Source organism: Ranitomeya imitator, chromosome 2, assembly GCF_032444005.1.
Source record: "Ranitomeya imitator isolate aRanImi1 chromosome 2, aRanImi1.pri, whole genome shotgun sequence".
NCBI classification, from domain to species: domain Eukaryota; kingdom Metazoa; phylum Chordata; class Amphibia; order Anura; family Dendrobatidae; genus Ranitomeya; species Ranitomeya imitator.
The window spans coordinates 586,212,917-586,229,040 of record NC_091283.1 but is presented as its reverse complement, the minus strand read 5'-3'; positions in this window follow the sequence as shown (position 1 = coordinate 586,229,040).

Below are 16,124 nucleotides of genomic sequence, written 5' to 3'. Positions count from 1 at the left end.
TCCCACATGTCAACTTTATATCAGCACAATTTTGAAAACATAATTTTTTTTTGTTAGGACCGTTATAAGGATTAAAAGTTGACCAGCGATTTCTTATTTTTCCAACAAAATTTACTAAACCATTTTTTTAGTGACCATCTCACATTTGAAATGAGTTTGAGGGGGTCAATGTAACAGAAAATACCCAAAAGTGACACCATTCTAAAAACTGCACCCCTCAAGGTGCGCAAAACCACATTCAAGAAGTTTATTAACCCTTCAGGTGCTTCACGAGAACTAAAGCAATGTGGAAGGAAAAAAAATGAACATTTTACTATTTTCACAAAAAATTTACTTTGGAACCAATATTTTTTATTTTCACAAGGGTATCAGGAGAAAATGGATCACAAAATTTGTTGTGTAATTTCTCCTGAGTACGCCGATACCCCGTATCTGGGGGAAAGCCACCGTTTGGGCACATGGTAGGACTCAGAAGAGAGGGAGCACCGCTGGAATCAATGTGGCACAAAGTCGCGGTTGCGTTTGGAGACCCCTGATGTACCTGAACAGTGGAATCCCCCAATTCTAACTCCAACCCTAAACCCAAAACACCCCTTATCGCAACCGTAACCAGAACCCTATCCTCAACACACCCCTAACCCTAATCACAACCCTAACCATAACCCTAACCACAAACTTGTTATGATCTGGTGGCCTAGGAGCAGCATGAGACGCACTCTGGAGAAGGTGGTACCTGTACTGAACGCAGACCCTGAACTTAACAACACAACTAGATGTAGCCATGGGATGTACCTAACGCTCCCTAGACACCTCGACACAGCCTGAGGACTAAATACCCCTAAAGATAGAAACGGAAAACTATCTTGCCTCAGAGAAAATCCCCAAAGGAAAGACAGCCCCCCACAAATGTTGACTGTGAGATGAGAGGGAAATGACATACGCAGACTGAAATCAGAATTTAGCAGAGGAGGCCATTCTAGCTAAATAGAAAGTATAGTACAGGGAACTATGCGTTCAGTATTAAAACACTAGAAAATATCCACCACAGAAAATACAAAACTCCACATCAGACTAAAGACATGGGGGGTATATCTGCATCTCCAGAGATACCGCTTGGCTGCAAAAAATCCTTTCACAGACAAGCTGGACAAGACTATACATGAAAATGCACAGAACAATAAGGCCCACAGCATGTGGACAGCAAAAACAAAGCCAGGACTAATCTTTGAAGAAAAGCACAGCAAACAGGAGAGACCAGAAAGGGATGTGAATCCTCCAAAAAACAATGGACAACTGGCACTGACTAAAGGATCAAGCAGGACTAAATAGCTGAGTTCAAATTGCAAAAAGTGAACACACCTGATAGATGCTGCGATCCACAGACAGCAGCACTACCACTCATAACCACCGGAATCACAACGTCTGGCAAATTTTAAGTGCGATCACATCAGAGGAGAGATAAATGAGAAATCAGATTTTTTTGCGGTTGCCGCTATACCGTTAATAATGGCAGTTGCAACACTGGAGTCGGTAAAAAACGACCCAAATCATGTTCTCTGGGGTCTCAGCTATCCTCGGTAGCTGAGACCCCAGGGAAATTCCAACTCTGGAGGGCGCTATACACATATTTCTCAGCGCCGTTAAAAAGTTGTGCTGAGGCATAAGAAATATAACCTTTATTTGCTGCCGTTAAAAGGTGTATCAGCGGTCATTAACCCCTTTCTGACATTAGACGTACTATCCCGTCGAGGTGGGGTGGGCCCCTATTACCACCGACGGGATAGTACATCATACGCGATCGGCCGCGCTCACGGGGGGAGCGCGGCCGATCGCGGCCGGGTGTCAGCTGCCTATCGCAGATGACATCCGGCACTATGTGCCAGGAGCGGTCACGGACCGCCCCAGGCACATTAACCCCCGGCACACCGCGATCAAACATGCTCGCGATGTGTCGGCGGTACAGGGAAGCATCGCGCAGGGAGGGGCCTCCCTGCGGGATTCCCTAAGCCCCCCCCGCAGCAACACGATGTGATCGCGTTGCTGCGAGGGTCTCCTCACCTCCCTCCCTACTCCAGGCCCGGATCCAAGATGGCCGCGGCATCCGGGTCCTGCAGGGAGGGAGGTGGCTTACCAAGTGCCTGCTCAGAGCAGGCTCTGTGAGTGCTGTGCAAACTGTCAGATCACCGATCTGTGATGTCCCCCCCGGGACAAAGTAAAAAAGTAAAAAAAAATTTTTTCCAAATGTGTAAAAGAGAATAAAAAAAAATAATTCCTAAATAATGAAAAAAATATATATATATTATTCCCATAAATACATTTCTTTATCTAAATAAAAAAAACAATAAAAGTACACATATTTAGTATAGCCGCGTCCGTAATGTCCCAATCTATAAAACTGTCCCACTAGTTAACCCCTTCAGTAAACACCGTAAGAAAAAAAAAAAACGAGGCAAAAAACAACGCTTTTTTATCATACCACCGAACAAAAAGTGGAATAACACGCGATAAAAAAAACAGATATAAATAACCATGGTACCGCAGAAAACGGCATCTTGTCCCGCAAAAAACGAGCCACCATACAGCATCATCAGCAAAAAAATAAAAAATTTATAGTCCTGAGAATAAAGCAATGCCAAAATAATTATTTTTACTATAAAATAGTTTTTATCATATAAAAGCGCCAAAACATAAAAAAAGATATAAATGAGATATCGCTGTAATCATACTGACCCGAAGAATAAAACTGCTTTATCAATTTTACCAAACGCGGAACGGTATAAACGCCTCCCCCAAAAGAAGTTCATGAATAGCTGTTTTTTGATCATTCTGCCTCACAAAAATCGGAATAAAGAGCGATCAAAAAATGTCACGTGCCTGAAAATGTTACCAATAAAAATGTCAACTCGTCCCGCAAAAAACAAGACCTAATATGACTCTGTGGACTCAAATATGGAAAAATTATACTGTAGCTCTCAAAATGTGGTAACGCAAAAAATATTTTTTGCAATAAAAAGCGTCTTTCAGTGTGTGACGGCTGCCAATCATAAAAATCCGCTAAATAACCTGCTATAAAAGTAAATCAAACCCCCCTTCATCACCCCCTTAGTTAGGGAAGAATTAAAAAAATGTATTTATTTCCATTTTCCCGTTAGGGTTAGGGTTAGGGCTAGGGTTAGGGTAAGGGTTAGGGTTATGGCTAGGGTTAGGGTTAGGGCTAGGGTCAGGGCTAGGGTTCGGGTTAGGGCTAGGGTTAGGGCTAGGGTCAGGGCTAGGGTTAAGGTTAGGGCTAGGGTTAGGGCTAGGGTTAGGGCTAGGGTTAGGGTTAGGGCTAGGGTTAGGGCTAGGGTTAGGGCTAGGGTTAGGGCTAGGGTTAGGGTTAGGGCTAGGGTTAGGGCCAGGGTTAGGGTTGGGGCTAAGATAAGGCTACAGTTAGGGTTGGGGCTAAAGTTAGGGTGAGGGTTTGGATTACATTTACAGTTGGGAATAGGGTTGGGATTAGGGTTAGGGGTGTGTCTGGGTTAGAGGTGTGGTTAGGGTTACCGTTGGGATTAGGGTTAGGGGTGTGTTTGGATTAGGGTTTCAGTTATAATTGGGGGGTTTCCACTGTTTAGGCACATCAGGGGCTCTCCAAACGCGACATGGCGTCCGATCTCAATTCCAGCCAATTCTGCGTTGAAAAAGTAAAACAGTGGTCCTTCCCTTCCGAGCTCTCCCGTGTGCCCAAACAGGGGTTTACCCCAACATATGGGGTATCAGCGTACTCAGGACAAATTGGACAACAACTTTTGGGGTCCAATTTCTCCTGTTACCCTTGGGAAAATACAAAACTGGGGCTAAAAAATAATTTTTGTGGGGAAAATTTTTTTTTTATTTTCACGGCTATGCGTTATAAACTGTAGTGAAACACTTGGGGGTTCAAAGTTCTCACAACACATCTAGATAAGTTCCTTGGGGGGTCTAGTTTCCAATATGGGGTCACTTGTGGGGGTTTCTACTGTTTAGGTACATCAGGGGCTCTGCAAATGCAACGTGACGCCTGCAGACCAATCCATCTAAGTCTGCATTCCAAACGGCACTCCTTCCCTTCCGAGGTCTGCCATGCACCCAAACGGTTGTTCCTCCCTACATATGGGGTATCAGCGTACTCAGGACAAATTGGACAACAACTTTTGGGGTTCAATTTCTCCTGTTACCCTTGGGAAAATACAAAACTGGGGGCTAAAAATAATTTTTGTGGGAAAAAAAAAATTTTTTATTTGCACGGCTCTGCGTTATAAACTGTAGTGAAACACTTGGGGGTTCAAAGCTCTCACAACACATCTAGATGAGTTCCTTAGGGGGTCTACTTTCCAAAATGGTGTCATTTGTAGGGGGTTTCTCCTATTTAGGTACATTAGGGGCTCTGCAAACGCAATGTGACGACTGCAGACCATTCCATCTTAGTCTGCATTCCAAATGGCGCTCCTTCCCTTCCGAGCCCTCCCATGCCCCCAAACGGCGGTCCCCCCCCCTACATATGGGGTATCAGCGTACTCAGGACAAATTGGACAACAACTTTTGTGGTCCAATTTCTCATGTTACCCTCGGGAAAATACAAAACTGGGGGCTAAAAAATAATTTTCGTGGGAAAAAATATTTGTTTTATTTTTACGGCTCTTCATTATAAACTTCTGTGAAGCTCTTGCTGGGTCAAAGTGATCACCAGACATCTAGATTAGTTCCTTAGGGGGTCTACTTTCCAAAATGGTGTCACTTGTGGGGGGTTTCAATGTTTAGGCACATCAGTGGCTCTCCAAATGCAACATGGCGTCCCATCTCAATTCCTGTCAATTTTGCATTGAAAAGTCAAACGGAGCTCCTTCCCTTCCGAGCTCTCCCATGCGCCCAAACAGTGGTTTACCCCCACATATGGGGTATCAGCGTACTCAAGACAAATTGTACAACAACTTTTGGGGTCCAATTACTTCTCTTACCCTTGGGAAAATAAAAAATTGGGGGCGAAAAGATAATTTTTGTGAAAAAATATGATTTTTTATTTTTACGGTTCTGCATTATAAACTTCTGTGAAGCACTTGCTGGGTCAAAGTGATCACCACACATCTAGATAAGTTCCTTAGGGGGTCTACTTTCCAAAATGGTGTCACTTGTGGGGGGTTTCAATGTTTAGGCACATCAGTGGCTCTCCAAACGCAACATGGCGTCCCATCTCAATTCCTGTCAATTTTGCATTGAAAAGTCAAACGCGCTCCTTCCCTTCCGAGCTCTGTCATGCGCCCAAACAGTGGTTAACCCCCACATATGGGGTATCAGCGTACTCAGGACAAATTGTACAACAACTTTTGGGGTCCAATTTTTTTCTCTTACCCTTGGGAAAATAAAAAAATTGGGGGCGAAAAGATAATTTTTTGTGAAAAAAAGTTAAAGGGACTCTGTCACCTGAATTTGGAGTGAACAATCTTCAGACATAGAGGCGGGGTTTTTGGGTGTTTGATTCACCCTTTCCTTACCCCCTGGCTACATGCTGGCCACAATATTGGATTGAAGTTCATTCTATGTCCTCTGTAGTAAACGCCTGCGCAAGGCAATCTTGCCTTGCGCAGGCGTGTACTATGGAGGACAGAGAATGAACTTCAATCCAATATCGCAGCCAGCATGCAGCCAACGGGTAAGGAAAGGGTGAATCAAACACCCGAAAACCCCGCCCCTATGGCTGAAGATTGTTCCCTCCAAATTCAGGTGACAGAGTCCCTTTAAATGTTTATTTTTATTTAAACATTCCAAAAATTCCTGTGAAACACCTTAAGGGTTAATAAACTTCTTGAATGAGGTTTTGAGCACCTTGAGGGGTGCAGTTTTTAGAATGGTGTCAAACTTGGGTATTTTTTATCATATAGACCCCTCAAAATGACTTCAAATGAGATGTGGTCCCTAAAAAAAAATGGTGTTGTAAAAATGAGAAATTGCTGGCCAACTTTTAACCCTTATAACTCCCTAACAAAAAAAAATTTGGTTCCAAAATTGTGCTGATGTAAAGTAGACATGTGGGAAATGTTACTTATTAAGTATTTTGTGTGACATCTCTGTGATTTAATTGCATAAAAATTCAAAGTTGGAAAATTGCGAAATTTTCAAAATTTTCGCCAAATTTGTTTTTTTCACAAATAAACGCAGGTAATATCAAAGAAATTTTACCACTATCATGAAGTACAATATGTCACGAGAAAACATTGTCAGAATCACTGGGATCCGTTGAAGCGTTCCAGAGTTATAACCTCATAAAGGGACAGTGGTCAGAATTGTAAAAATTGGCCTGGTCATTAACGTGCAAACCACCCTTTGGGGTAAAGGGGTTAAGCCCCTGAGGGATCCATTGAGTATAATAAAGGAGCAGAGTTACTTTTGACTTCATCTGGCCTTTGTTCAGCGGTGTCCTTCTTTTCAGAAATGCACAAAACTGTGGCCGACGGCACTTTTATGCGGTATAAGTGATTAGATGGCTTTATTCTTTGGGTTGGTGCGATTACAGCGATACCACATGTTTTTTTTTTTTGTTTGGCTGCAGTAAAATACACTAAAAGACACTTTTATTGCAAAAACTAGTTTTTGCATCACTATATTTTGAGAGCTATAATTTTTCCATATTTCAACCCACAGAGTCATGTGAGGGCTTGCTTTTTGCGGGGCAAGATGACGTTTTTAATAGGAACCATTTTCAGACACTACATTTTTTTAGCGCTTTCTATTCCGATTTTTGGGAGGCAAAATGAACAAGAAACAGCAGTTCAGGATTTTTTTTGGGGGGGTCGGTTTATGTCATTCCACGTGTGATAAAATTGATAAGGCAGCTTTTATTTTTTGGGTCAGCACGATTACAGCGATACCACAGTTATAGCTTTTTTATGTTATGACGCTTTTACACAATAAAAACTATATTATAGTAAAAATAATTATTTTTGTATCGGTTTATTCTGAGAGCTATAACTTTTTTTATTTTTCCACTGATGGAGATGTATGATGGCTTGCTTTTTGCGGGACAAGATGACCTTTTCAGTGGTGCCATTTTTATTCATAGTCATCTTTTTTATCGCATTTCATTCCACTTTTTGTTTGGCATTACGATGATAAAGCTTTGTTTTTTTGTCCGTTTTTTTATGGTGTTCACTAAACGGGTTACCTAGTGGGACAGTTTCATAGGTTGGGTTGTCCCTGGATGTGTCGATACCAAATATGTGTACTTTTATTCTTTTGTTTTTTTTCATAAAAATATTCATTAATGGGTACAATATATTTAGATTTTTTATTATTATTTTTTGAGTTTTTTTATATATTTTTACAATTTTTCTTTAATTTCTTTATAACTTTTATTAAACTTTTTTACTTTGTACCACTATAGGACTATCATTTTTTGCAGGCCCATTGCTTGTATAGCATATAGATGCAGGAGCATTCCTATGCTATGCAAACTGTCCACGCTGCACTGACAGGGTAAGTTGCTGATCATGGTCTGAGCATGATGATATAGCAATTTTGCTAGCTCTGGTGACCCGGATGTCATCATGACAACATCAAGTCATCCAAGGGCAGAGGGACAGTCATCCCTCTGCATGCTCCCTAAATGCTGTGATCAAGTTCAATCGCAGCATTTAGAGGGTTAAAGTGCCAGGAGCTGACATCCTGGCATGTACTGCCGGGTGTCAGCTGTCAGAATCAGCCGAAACCCGGCGGACCGTGTGTGCACAAAATTGCCGGGATGTATCCATACGCCCCAGGTCAATAAGACCCATGTCACAGGGACGTGTGGATACATCTCAGGTGGGAAAGGGGTTAAATGTAAAGTGAGCAGTGATGAATTTCCCACTGTGAGGAGACCTGCAGTGTAATATACATCTGTGTTCAGAACAACTTTACAAAACTTATCGCATGGAGTCTACTGCGTTCTAGATCAATGCAAACCTAAGAATGCAGTTGAGAGCAGCATTATCATGACCACCGAACATCACAGCCGCACCAAAGCAGTTCCAGTCATCACGTTAAGGGTGAGTTAATTAATTATTTGATCAAGTAAAGTCACCAATGACCTCTTAACCGCCAAGAGCAAGCGACACTACTCTGTCCTCCTCCTCCTCGACCTGTCGGCTGCCTTTGACACAGTGGACCATTCCCTATTATTACAGACCCTCTCATCCCTTAGCATCGCAGACTTGGCCCTATCCTGGATCTCATCATACCTAACAGACCGGACATTCAGCATCTCCCACTCACACACCACATCCTCACCTCGCCCTCTATCTGTCGGAGTCCCACAAGGTTCAGTCCTTGGGCCCTTGCTCTTCTCCATTTACACCTTTGGCCTGGGACAGCTCATAGAATCTCATGGCTTTCAGTATCACCTCTATGCTGACGACACACAGATCTACATCTCTGGACCAGATATCACCTCCCTTCTAACCAGAATCCCTCAATGTCTGTCCACTATTTCATCCTTCTTCTCCGCTAGATTTCTGAAACTTAACATGGATAAAACAGAATTCATCATCTTTCCCCCATCTCACGCGACCCCCCCAACGAACCTATCCATTACAGTAAATGGCTGCCCACTCTCCCCAGTCCCACAAGCTCGCTGCCTCGGGGTAATCCTTGACGCTGATCTCTCCTTCAAACCACATATCCAAGCCCTTTCCACTTCCTGCCGACTTCAACTCAAAAATATTTCACGAATCTGTTCATTCCTCAACCATGAATCTGCAAAAACCCTAGTCCATGCCCTCATCATCTCTCGCCTTGACTACTGCAACCTCCTGCTCTGTGGCCTCCCCTCTAACACTCTCGCACCCCTCCAATCTATTCTAAACTCTGCTGCCCGACTAATCCACCTGTCCCCCCGCTATTCCCTGGCCTCTCCCCTCTGTCAATCCCTTCACTGGCTCCCCATTGCCCAGAGACTCCACAACAAAACCCTAACCATGACGTACAAAGCCATCCACAACCAGTCTCCTCCATACATCTGTGACCTCGTCTCCCGGTACTTACCTACCCGCAACCTCCGATCCTCACAAGATCTCCTAATCTACTCCCCTCTTATCTCCTCTTCCCACAATCGTATACAAGATTTCTCTCGCGTATCACCCCTACTCTGGAACCCTCTACCACAACACATCAGACTCTCGCCTACCATCGAAACCTTCAAAAAGAACCTGAAGACCCACCTCTTCAGACAAGCCTACAACCTGCAGTAACCACCGATCGACCAAACCGCTGCATGACCATCTCTACCCTCACCTACTGTATTCTCACCCATCCCTTGTAGATTGTGAGCCTTCGCGGGCAGCGTCCTCATTCCTCCTGTACCAATTATGACTTGTATTGTTTAAGATTATTGTACTTGTTTTTATTATGTATACCCCTCCTCACATGTAAAGCGCCATGGAATAAATGGCGCTATAACAATAAATAATAATAATAATAATAATAAAGTATGGCAGGGTATTTTTCAAGTTGATAATTTTGTACTGCCTGTGATTGATGTTATAAAAATTCAAATGGCCCTTGGCAGAAGAAAGGTTCCGAACCCCTGCATAGAGGCTATAAGCTAGGGCAGGGGTGGGGAATCTTTTTTCTGCCAAGGGCCATTTGGATATTTATTCCATCCTTCAGGGGCCATACAAACTCCGCCCACAAAGTGCATCCTGACTTTGGCACTGGTGTCAGGACGTAATCTTTCATTGCATGTCTTTCAGTGTTCAGTAGTGAACACTGTATATGTGTGCTAACAGAGCAAGAAGAAATTAATGAGCTTGTGACAATCAAAATACAGCTCCTTGCCCAAGAATGCGGTCCCTGAGAATCTGCTCGGGGGCCTGATAAAAGGTCATCGAGGGCATAAATGGCCCTAGGGCCTGAGGTTCCCCACCCCTGAGCTAGGGGAATAAGAGGTGAATTATAGACTTCTTCAAAAGTTATTTAGACAATTCAGATAAGTTGCAGTCATGGACAATACGGCATATCTAACCTAAAGACATGAAATCAGAATAAACCTTTCCCGTTTTAGGTCAATTAGGATTACCACAAGTATTAACATTTGCTAAATGCCAGAATAATGAGAGAGAGAGGCATTATTACTTATTGCAAAGTCAAAAGTTTACATACACTAAGACTACTATGCCTTTAAGCAATTCTGGACTGCCCATATGATGATGTCATGTGCTTGGAAGCTTCTGATAGATTTTTTGGCAGGTAATTAGAGACACACCTGTGGACGTATTTTAATGCACACCTGAAACACACTGCTTCTTTCTGCAGCATCATGGGAAAATCTAAAGAAATCAGCCAAGATATAAGGAAGATAATTGTGGACTTGCACAAGTCTGGCTCATCCTTGGGTGCAATTTCAAGATACCTGAAAGTGCCTTGTTCATCTGTACAAACAATTATACACAAGTACAAACAAGATGGGAATGTCCAGCCATCATACCGCTCAGGAAAGAGACGAGTTCTCTTTTCCAGAGGTGAACGTGCTTTTGTCCGACATGTGCATATGTAGTGTGAGAATAAAAATGGCTATTTTGAGTTCATATTGAAATCTACAGAATGCATTCAGACCATTACAGAACAGGATATCTGGTCATACAGTTACAGACAGACAATGATCGTAGTAACACAATCTTCAGAACTGTTTATTTATTGTCTGAAGCCCTTTCACCTCACAAACAGTTCTATGTTTCTGTTTGTTATTGTAAAACATTGAGGTTTATTTAACCTCTGTCTGTGGTGGTGTCAGGAATTATGACGTATTTGATTCTATATTATCAAGCACACTGAGCTCTGTTACAACCATAAGGTCTGTGTAAGACATGATTCAGCTGTGGTTCCCCTCACAGACCCTCCTTCTTCTCCCTACACTAAATAGCTTTTCCCCCTCACTCTGTCAGCTTGTGTAATCCTATACTCCTCCCGCCTCCCTCAGGAATGTGTGAGTGATCAGAAACCAGTGTGATAACAGCCTAGCTGGTTAGTTTTATGGCTTTGAACTGGTTGAAAGCAGCCTATAGCCTCATGGCCATATCTTTGTCTAGTACAGTGTTCATTTTAAGACCAAATATAATGGCATCAATTAAGTGAGATAGGGGGAATCTTACATTTTTGGAATGTGCATCAGTAGAGCTACACACCAGTGTTTCTAATTTCCCGTACCTACAGAATCTGAGAAATAGATTACTACTTAACCGGGTCATACAGATATTTCATGTTTGGGCTCAAATTAACGCCCAGCTCATGCTTGGAAGAATGGAGGTTCCATCCCAGAGCTACGACGGCTATGAGTTTTCAGTAAATTTAAGTCCCTCTGAGAAAAGAGGAGGGCATTTCATAACTCAGCCCACTCAGTGTTGTCACGACCAGAGGGTATATCTTGAACCTGCTGAGTTATGAGTGAGTCTTTGCCCAGGAAGTCAGCTAGCAAAAACTGTGCTATCCGCTCTGATACATTTGGACGTGTCGTCCTTCCCCCAGCCACATGGCCAGCTATGATATGAGAGAACTGTAAGGTTTTTTTTTTTCAACTTTAATCCCTTTTATTTTGTAATTGTTCTGTACATACTATAATTGCCTCAACTTGTAATATAGTTTGTATACCTTTTGTAAATGCTGCCTATTTCTTTTTGGAGTGAAAGTTATAATATTTAATAGCTTCGTTTTCCTTGCTCTAAAACGTACCTCCAACATCCTCTATAGTAAATTACTCTACTGATTGGGTTGGCTCCTGACCCGCTATTAATCAAAGGAATAGGAGCTGGTGGCAGCAGAGCATACTGAGCTTGTTGGGTATAGCTGGCTGTGATGGAAAGGGGTTTATAAGAATATTGCTTGGCTGCAGCGGAGAATAGGTATCACCCTCACTGCAGCTGGCCCAATAGCCAGTACATGACCGGACAGCATTTTTGGATACTAATTATCCTAGGTGCAGTTCCCTGACTGACCTGGGGGTAAGGGGGAGCCAGAAAGCTGCAAGTTCCAAACCGGAACTGGGAAGTGGGATAAATAAATCCCTGAAGAAAGAACTGGGGCAACCAAACACCTCCGGTTCATGACATATTGGTGGCAGAGTGGTAAGATAATAGAGCATTAGTGATCTGGTGATATGGTTTGAGCAATCATTCCCCTCACTAAAAACTTGCACGGTTTTTGCGAGGACCCTGTGCAAAAGGTTTTGGAGAATGAACTTAGTGTTTAATAGTCCTGAGACCATAGTGTGTATAGGCGGTTACCCCTCCCTCTCTCTTTGTTTTTCTATCCTATCTTTCATTTGGCAATGATGGCTACACTTGGAGAAGGCTGGTATAAGCAGCATAACAAGGACACTCTTATTGCCCTTTGCGGGTTGAGACAGATTGATGCCATGGGCAAAAACAAAAGCCAACTGGTCACAGCTCTGGTGCAATGGGAAATTGCTCAGAGCCCAGCAGATGCAGAAGCCAGCCCAAATGCAAACGGTGCTGCAGCAGAGGTCCAACCACTAAATAAATGCTGGCCCTACTTGCAACCAGGGCAGATTGGACCCCCATCTGCAGGTAGTATTGGAACAACTCCCTGCCAACGATTGTGATGGGCGTCTGAGGCTGATCTAGCAATACCAAGCAGAGAGCCCAGCGGAAGGCGGAGAGAGCCAAGCGGGAGGCAGAGAGCTGAGCGCCAAGCTGAGCAGAAGGTCTGAGCCGCCGAGGCCCAAGCTGAGTACAAGGCCCGAGCCGCCAAGACCCAAGCTGAGCAGGAGGCCCGGGCCACCGAGGACCAAGCTCGGAGGGACCATGAACTGCAGATGGCCCGACTCGGGACAGTACCATCTACCATGTGGGACAGTGAGTCAAGCAACGCTCTGTCCCCTAAACCCCAGCCAGAGCACTTTCCTGTGATGGAAAAGGGCGGGTCTTGGACACTTTTCTGAGGGCCTTTGAGAAAGCCTGCAGACAGTACTGGCTGCCTGTAGAAGAATGGGCGCGATACCTAACCCCACGTCTCAAAGGCAAAGCTCTGGAGGCGTTTATTTCTCTCCCACCAGACCAAGATGGAGACTATGAGGCCTTCAAGCAGGTCCTGATAAAGAAGTACCAGCTCACTCCTGAGGTTTACCACAAAAAGTTCCAGAACCTCCAATGTGGCCCACACGACAGTTACAGCGATGTGGTGCATGGACTCAGGACTCACTTTGACCAGTGGACCCAAGGAATGACAGTAGAAGAAAAAACAAGAAAAAATTGGAGTGCACTTACCCAGGTAAAATGGTCAATACTTTATTAGGACTTGATACAAAAAACAGAAAGCAGGGAGGGGGTGGACAAAAAACGGACGTCCGTTTTTTGTCCACCCCCCTCCCTGCTTTCTGTTTTTTGTATCAAGTCCTAATAAAGTGGTGACCATTTTACCTGGGTAAGTGCGTTCCAATTTTTTCTTGTTTTTTCTTCTATGGACTATGTATGCACTTGTTGGATGCAGCACCCCGTCGGTAGCATAAAGGATATTGTCAGCCATAGCACCTATAAGTGTGGTTTAAGGTGTTGCATGCATTGGGGCCAGCTAACAGCAGCAGTGCGGAGGTGAATTCTTTCCTATTCACAAGGAATGACAGTGATCACCTTTAAGCAGCTGCGAGACCTGATGATCAAAGACCAGTTTCTACATCTTTGCCCAGCTGAGGTGTGACAGTTCATGATGGACCGAGAGCCCAAATATGCGGATTAAGCAGCGCAGATTTTCGACGCCAATGAGGTGAACCGTAAACCGGAAGTGCGGAAGCCAGTCACCGCCAGCTGGAGAGGGGGTAAGCCTGCAACCAACCCCAGTGCCCCTGCCAGCCAACTCACCTGAGGCCCTGTCCCCTTTGCCAAAAACACCAGGCCTACATCAGACCCTCGCAAATGTTTTTTCTGCAATAGGACTGGTCATATCAGCGCCACCTGTCCGGAAAAGCAGAAGAACCCCCCAGCCAAGGCTTCAGGGCTTAATGCCGCAGTTCTTTTTGTGGGTGGGGTGGTTGGGAGGGTCAGTGACAATGTGCAGCACGTCACCATGCCCATGTCACTACAGGCCTCAAGGACACCGGGGCTGAACGAACCCTCATCCGACCCAAACTGGAGGCCCCTGACGAGATTATTCCGGGGAAAACCCTGACTGTCACTGGGATTGGGGGCATCCGCTGTCCCTTGCCAATGGCCCAGGTGTTTATAGATTGGGGTGCCGGGAGTGGGGTGAAGGAATTGGGGTTGTCCGATAACTTGCCCACCGATGTTTTATTGGCGACTGATTTGGGGAGGATGCTTGCATATTACGTCCCTGATCCCAATACCAAACCTGATGCTAAGGGTGATGCTAATGCTGATGATAATGAGAGGAAATTGCATGTGTTACCTGAGAGGGATTTATCTCATACTGATGATGATGATGATGATGATGATGATGATGATGAAAAGGTGCATGTTTTACCTGCTAACCATTTATCTCCTAAGGAAGATGTGTCTACAGGTGCAGGAGTGCTGAGCCACGTCACTCTGCGGGGTGAGATGGCTGGGGTACCCCTAACAGGAGCATGCGATGGTGCTAAGGGAAATGGGGAGATGCATGGGAACCATGAGGAAGGTGATGCTGTGCAACTGACCAGTACCACAGAGGAAGGTAACTGCCCCATATTTAGCACAGCTCCTGAGATGTTGGGGGTGGATGGGGAGGTAGAACCCTTAGCAGCGACGGCTGATGGGTCTGTGGAAATCCCCAGGGAGACAGCCTAAGTAGCTGCTGTACCTGTAGTCAGAGTGCCCAGAACGCAGATAATGTTCTGCCTTCCGGACCCTCCTCAGTCACAGGGGTGACTGAACCAGAGATGGACCCAGAGCAGGTCCCAGAGGGTTCCCGTGGGGAAGGTCCCTTGACGTTACTTCTGGCTGCCTCCAGCCAGGAGTTTCAGGCTGCTCTGCACTCAGATGCGAGCCTGGAGAACTTGAGACACCTTGCCGAGATGCCCACCTCTGTGACTGATAAGGAGAGGGTGTTCTGCGAACGAGGGAGGTTATACCAGGAGACAATTCCCGGTCAATCCCAAAAGGAGTGGTTGAGGGAAAGACAGCTGGTCATCCCGTACCAATTCAGGGGTAAGTTGTTGCGGATTGCCCATGAGATCCCACTTGCTGGACACTTGAGGATCAGCAAAAGTAAGGCCCGGCTGTCCCAACACTTCTATTGGCCCAAGATGGAGACAGATGTGACAAACTACTGCCGCTCCTGTATCACCTGCCAAAGAGTAGGGAAGGCGGGGCCTGCTCTTAAGGCTCCCCTGATCCCTTTGCCAGTGATAGAGGAGCCTTTCCTGAGGATCGCAGAGGACATTGTGTCCCCAGCAGCTCTGGAAAGCAATATGTCCTCAATGTGGTAGACTACGCTACCCGGTACCCAGAGGCAGTGGCTTTGTCCTCAACTATAGTAGATAAGGTGGTGGATGCACTGTTGGCTATCTTTTCACGTGTAGGATTTCACAGGGAGATGTTACCGATCAAGGGACCCAATTCATGTCTCACCTAATGGAGTCTCTCTGTAAGAAAATGCAGGTGAAGCGTCTGATCTGTGGGTGATATGCACTCGAAACCAATGGTTTGTGTGAGCGCTTCAATGGTACCCTCAAACAGATGCTATGCATGCTGGTTGAGACCCAAGGATGCGACTGGGAGCGGTACCTGCTATTCGCTTACTGAGAGGTTCTGCAGGCCGCGACGGGGTTCTCCCGCTTCAAGCTCCTGTACGGCAGGTGAGTCCAGGGTCACCTTGGGTTGGTAAGGGAATCCTTGGAAGAAGAGCCAAACCTTTCAGAAGTGTCCATCGTGGAGTATGTCATGCGTTTCTGTGATAAAATGCAAACCTTGACGCAGTTGGTGCATGACAACATGGCGCAGGCCCAGGCCGATCAGAAGCACTGGTACGACCAGAACGCCCAGGAGCAGACCTACCAGGTGGGTCAGAAGGTGTGGTTACTGGTCCCCATACCAAAGGATTAGCTTCAGACAGCCTAAGAAGGCCCGTGCATTGTCCACCAACAGATCAACACAGTCACCTACGTGGTCACGCTTGACCACGCCCGTGGTAGT